The following is a 6362-nucleotide window of genomic DNA, read 5'->3' on the forward strand; positions in this document are numbered from 1 at the left end:
GGGATAGAGAGTTAGAAACATCGATGAGAGAGAAACATCGATCAGCTGCCTCCTGCACACTCCCTACTGGGTATATGCCCGCAACCCAGGTACATGCCCTTGAACGGAATCAAACCTGGAACCCTTGAGTCCGCAGGCCGATGCTCTATCCACTGGGCAAAACCGGTTAGGGCCTTTCTCGCTTTTTAAAAAAAGACAAAACATTCCTTTATTGATTTGAGAGAAACATTGATGTGTTGTTCCACTATTTATGCACTCTGGCTGCTTCTTGTATGTGATTGCCCGGGATCAAACCCACAACCTTGGCGTATCAGGACGACGCTCTAACCACCTGAGCTCCCCGGCCAGCACTCTGCCCCCAGGGGAAAGCCCAGGCCAGCTCTACTCACCGCCCCTCAGGCTGCCCCCTGGCTCGCTATGTGCAGCCTCCCTCCCCCGGCCTCCCTTCATCTGGCCTCCTCACCGGGCCTCCGGGCTCTGGCCTCCCTGCTCCCAGGCCGAAGGCTGCCCGCTTCAGTGTCCTCGAAAAGAGGCCGAGGACACTGTCAGCAGCTGGCCAGGGGAGCCGAGAGCAGCCCTCTCATGCTCGCCTTATAAACAGAGGCCGTCTGGGCTCATCTGGCCGTTTTGTTCTGTACCCTTGACGCTGCATCTTGGGGGCCTTGCTGACACTGAAGGGCCTGCCCCGCCCAGGGCTGGCCACTCCCAGGGATACAAACACCTCTGCACCTACCATGCCAACCAACCCCCAGGGCGTGCACGCCCAGCACCTCTATGTGCGCCCAGCCGGCTGCCCTAACCACGCAGAGCCCGCTGCCAGACACCCAGGCCGCGGCAATCATTCCAGCGCGTCCGTCGTAAACCGTTCCTTCCCAGGAAGGGACACGCAACGCTCTTGGCCACGTTCCCTCCTGACTGAGCCTGGGGCCCCCCACTGTGGCCCCCAGTGACATGGAGTGCCCCCTCCTCTTGGGGACTTAGTGAAAGAAACGATCTTTTCAATGGCAGTTGTCTCCTGATCTATTGCCCTTGTCATACCTGAATATTAACAAAAAGTAATAAAAACCTACATGTTAAAATTGTCTAGAAAAGGGAGGAATCCCTGCGTTACTCAGAGACCCAAAGCTGGTGATGAGCAGAGTCTGGGCAGCCGTGGCCCCTGGGAGGCAGCCTGAGTCGTGCTATCAGCCCTCAGGCCCGTGTTTTTACCTTCGTTCAAGGACACGCTCACCAAGGGAGTCCTGGGCAGCGGTGGAGGGGCCCTAGGGTGCGTGATGCACTGTGGGAGGTAAGCCCTTCATGAAAAAATGCAGTGCAGGTGGGGACAGAATCAAGGCCCAGGTGACAGGACGCACTGGAAAGGTAGGCCGCGTGTGTCACCGGGTGCGGGAAGCCAGAGACCGCACAGCTGTGGGCAGCTCCTCCGTGAGGCAGGCTGCGCTGGGGAAGGCTGGCCGGCTCTCAGCGGTTAGAGCATCGCCCCACGGACTGAAGGGTCCCGGGTCTGACTCGCGTACCTCAGGGGCACTGCCTTGGTTGCAGGCTCCATGCCCAGCCCGGGTCGGGAGGCGTGCGGGAGGCATCCAATCAATGTCTCTCTCACATCGATGTTTCTCTCCCCCCCCCCACTCTCTCTAAAAATCAATGGAAAAGTGTCCTCTGGTGATACAACAAAAATAATAACAAATAAAATAAAATTTCTGGGCGTGGCCTGGTCATTTGCATTTTTATTTTTAATTTATTTTACTTATTTCACAATTGCAGTTTACATTCAATATTATTTGGTATTAATTTCAGGTGTACAACATAGTGGTTAGACCTTCATAGACTTTACAAAGTGTCCCCCATTTGCAATACCCAACTGGCACTGTACACAGTTATTACTATACTAGAGGCCGATGCATGAAATTTGTGGAAAGGTAGGCCTTCGCAGCCCTGCTGTCTCGCAGCCCCATCCTCCACCCGCGCCCGCCTTGGTCTGGCCCTGCCCACGCCCACCGCCACACACCCCCAGCTCCCCAGTTCCACGGAGCCCTCCGATCGATCGCCCCACAGAGGGTGGGCTGGGCCTCCCTCTTTGGGGCGATCGCAGAGCTCCCCCCACCCATGGATCACCCCACTGGCCAGTGGCCTGGGCCTCCCTCTGTGGGGCAATCGTGGGCCAATGGCAGGCCCCCTGACCAATCGCATCGCACCCGCCTTGGCTGGCCTGGCACCAGTGTGTGTCATAGCGTGGTCGTCCGGATGGTCGTTCTGCTATTCAGCCGTTCGGTCGATTTGCATGCTACGCTTTTATTATTATGGATTACTGACTGTATCTCTTACGCTGTACTATTGTGTAACTACCAATATCTACTTCTCAATCCCTTCACTTTTTTCACCCAGTCCCCCATTAAGACTAATGTTCCCTGTAACTATGAGTCTGTTTCTATTTTGTTTGTTCCTTTATATTGTTCTTTAGATTACATGTATAAGTGAAATCATATGCTATTTGTCGTCCTCTGACTAATTTATCTCACTGAGTATAATACCCTTTAGGTCAGTGACGGTGAACCTTTTGGGCTCGGCGTGTCAGCATTTTGAAAAACCCTAACTTAACTCTGGTGCCGTGTCACATATAGAAATTTTTGCAACCATAGTAAAACAAAGATTTATATTTTTGATATTTATTTTATATATTTAAATACCATTTAACAAAGAAACATCAACCAAAAAAATGAGTTTGGTGTCACCTCTGACACCCGTGTCATAGGTTCACCATCACTGATCTAGGCCCATCCATGTTGTCATAAATGGTAAGACTTCATTCTTTTTATGGCCGAGTAATATTCCATGGTATATATGTACCACGGCTTTTTTATCCCCTCGTCCATTGATGGACACTTGGGCTGCTTCCATAGCTTGGCTGTCTATACTAATAAAAGGATGTCCGGACATCCTTCCAGACAAAGTCGCAGCTGCTCCGAGGGCAGAGGGCCGGTGGTGCAGGAGAGGCGGCGGCGTGGGAGAGGCGGGGGCGTGGGAGAGGCGGGGGCGTGGGAGAGGCGGGGGTGTGGGAGAGGCGGAGATGTGGGAGAGGCGGGGGCGTGGGAGAGGCGGAGATGTGGAAGAGGTGGTTGTGTGGCCCCTTCTTCAGAGGTGGTGCGGGAAAGACCTTGGCATGAGCCGGTCCAGCGCAGCAGCCCCTTCTGCAGAGGCAGCAGAAGAGGGGGCTGCACATCCCGGTCTCAGTGCTGCCCCTTCCAGAGAGGCAGCCACAGAGGCAGTGGCTCGGGCCCGGTCCCGGTGCCACATCTTCGCAGAGGCTAGATGGGGTGCAACCTGCTGTGTGTCAACCTCCCACAGCCCCTCCCCCAGCTGGCTTGGCCCCAGATAACCCCCAACCCACCAGTGGGCGGGGGGCAGGGCCAGCACTAAGAAGTGAGGGCCAAGGTCCGGCAGTCAGGGCAGCCAGCAGTGGCAGCAGCAGCGAGGTGATAGGGGCAGCGCCTTCCTCTGATCGGCCCGGTGGACTCCCGCATGGGGAGGCCAGACTGCAGCTTAGGGGAGTGGGCCTAAGCCATCAGTAGGACATCCCCTGAGGGCCCCCAGACTGTGAGAGGGGGCAGGCCAGGCTGAGGGACTCCCCACAGTGCACAAATTTTTATGCAACGGGCCTCTAGTTGTAAATAATGCTGAAATGAACACGGGGTGCATATATTTTTTTGAATTAGTGTTTTGGGTTTCTTTGGATATATTCCCAGAAGTGGAATAACTGAGTGATAAGGCAGGTCCATTTTAATTTTTTGAGAAACATCCATACTGTTTTCCACAGTGGCTGCACCAGCCTGCATTCCCACCAACAGGGCACCAGGGTTCCCTTTCCTCCACATCCTTGCCAACATTGTTGTTTGTTGTTTTATTGATGACTAGAGGCCCGGTGCACGAAATTCATGCACTCAGGGGGGTCCCTCAGCCCGGCCTGTGCCTTCTCGCAGTCTGGGAGCCCTTGGGGGATGTCCCACTGCTGTGGAGGCGGGAGAGGCTCCCGCCACGGCCACTGCGCTCACTAGGGGTGAGCCCAGCTCTGGCTGAGCCCGGTCCCCCTGTGGGAGCGCACTGACCACCAGGGGGAAGCTCCTGCGATGAGTGTCTGCCCCCTGGTGGTCATTTTGCGTCATAGCGACGAGTGGTTCCACCCTTTGGTTGATTTCCTTAGGAGGATAGCCATTCTGACGGGTGTGAGGTGATACCTCATTACGGTTTTAACTTGCATCTCTGATGACTAGTGATGATGAGCCTCTTTTCATATGTCTCTTGGTCGTCTGTGTGTCCTCTTTGGAGAATTGTCTAGCCGGGTCCTTTGCCCATTTTTTCATTGGAGTGTGTGTGTGTGTGTGTGTGTGTGTGTGTGTGTGTTCTGGGTGTTCGTCTGCACTTTTAAAGTATTCCCGGGTGTTCTCAGTGACCAGCCAGGGTTGGAAATTCACAGCTCAGCCATGTGTGGCTCTGGGTCAGCCACCTCTGCGCTCTTGGGGGCTTTCCCTCCCGACCGCAGCGGCGCAGCAGCCGCCCCTCACTGCCCTGGCAGTGCCCCCACTCACATCTCTGCCTCCAGCCCTTTGGGGAATCACTTCCCCAGAAGTACCTCAACACCTTCCTCTAATATCCCACACCCCGCTAGGTCCGCCTACAGGAGGCAGTTACTGAATCTAGGGTTGAACCAGCAGTTCTACCCTGGCTGGGCCGAAACCGGGGGCTTTCTGAGGTCCAGGCGAGGCCAAACCGCATCAGAGCGTGACCCACCTGGGAGCGCAAACAGGAAGCCTGAACCCTGGCTCCTGCTGGGGCAGGATGGGAATAAACTCGCCTTTATTTAAAAACAAGCCGAAATTCAATTGAAATAATAATAATAATAATAATTAATAATAATAAAATAAATAAAAACAAACCTAACTCAGACCAGCCTTGTGCGCATGGCCTGGATTCCCGAAGCCCAGGGGGTGTCCTGCTGGGTTAGAAGCGCCTCCTGCAGCCGTGCAGTGGGCACACTGGGCCCCCCACTGCCTCCACCCTCAGCTCCGAGGACCAGGCAGGCCCTGCCCACAAGGTGGTCCCAGGCGCCTCCCGGACCGTCTCCATCTCTGGCTGAACTGATCTGAGTCTCTCCCAGGACTTCACTGTCAGTGAGAAGGCGGGGGGATGGGGAAGGGGCCCCGGGGCCTGCCAGGCCTGGGGGAGCTGGGTGAAGTCCCAAACTAAACAGGCGCTGGAGGAGCGAGGAAGCAGGGCAGCCAATTGGGAAGGAGAAGACAGAAAAGCAAAAACCAGTGAGAGGCAGATGCGAGAAAACCCAAGAGAAGGGCCACAGTATCAGTCATCCAGCCAGTCATCTGTTTTGCTCATCGTCTTTGCACTCTGGTCGCTGCGCAGCCTGGCTGTTCTTGTCCCCCCGTGGGGAGACGCTGCACCCTTACATCTGCATTTTTCCCTTGAGATGATGTGAATGGAGGCCTGATCTTTGCAACCTCAGGCCCCCTGCCTGTGGGCCTGCCAGCAGGTCTGCACTCGCGGCTCTCTCCCCACCCCTGCCTGCGTCTTCACACTGACCACGCTGAGCAAACCCTGGCCTTATTGTCCTTCACACGGGAGGCCACCGACCAGGCAGGGCCACCTCGCAAGACTCTCTGACCAATCCAGTCACATGCCAGCCGGGGAGGAAAGCAGACATGCCCACTTTTCTTCACACCTGCACCCCTTTCATGAGGCAGCCTGCTGAATGTTGCTGGAGGGAATGTTCATTGATTAAACAAGGAGGCCTCTGGACTGAGGTGGCTCCAATACCTTAGCAACCCACTTAAGCAAACCCAAACCCAAGCCTGTAACTGCCTCAAGGTTAAGAAATCAAAACCCGAGGACAGCCCATCACACAGCCAACGAGGCATTTCCCAGTCAGACAGCGGCTTAAGCTGTAGCCAAGCAAATCGTTTCCGTCCTCCACTGCGGCCTCTTCTCTGTAATCTCCCTTCAGCTGCTCCCAGTGGCGTGGTCCTGATCACTTCTGTCTGGTGCTGCCTAATTCAAACGGATTTTTGCTCAAATAAACCCTTAATTTTTTTTAAGCTTTTAAAAATGTGATTAAGAGTGGTAAGTTCATTTACCTGCAATTCTCCTGATCTAAGAAAAAAATGTATATCAGTTTGCAATACATATGCAAGAAAATAACGGAAGCATAAAGATTAAAGGTAGGCAAAATCTTACCAGGGAAAAGACCGAAAGCAGAAGGCATTCTAAATAATAAAATGAAGACAATAAGCAAGTGGAAGTACATTTTAAAATCTTTTTGAATAAAAAAAACTTTTTTAAAATGATACAGTAATACA

This window comes from Myotis myotis, unplaced genomic scaffold (assembly GCF_014108235.1).
Source record: "Myotis myotis isolate mMyoMyo1 unplaced genomic scaffold, mMyoMyo1.p scaffold_m19_p_29, whole genome shotgun sequence".
NCBI lineage: Eukaryota > Metazoa > Chordata > Mammalia > Chiroptera > Vespertilionidae > Myotis > Myotis myotis.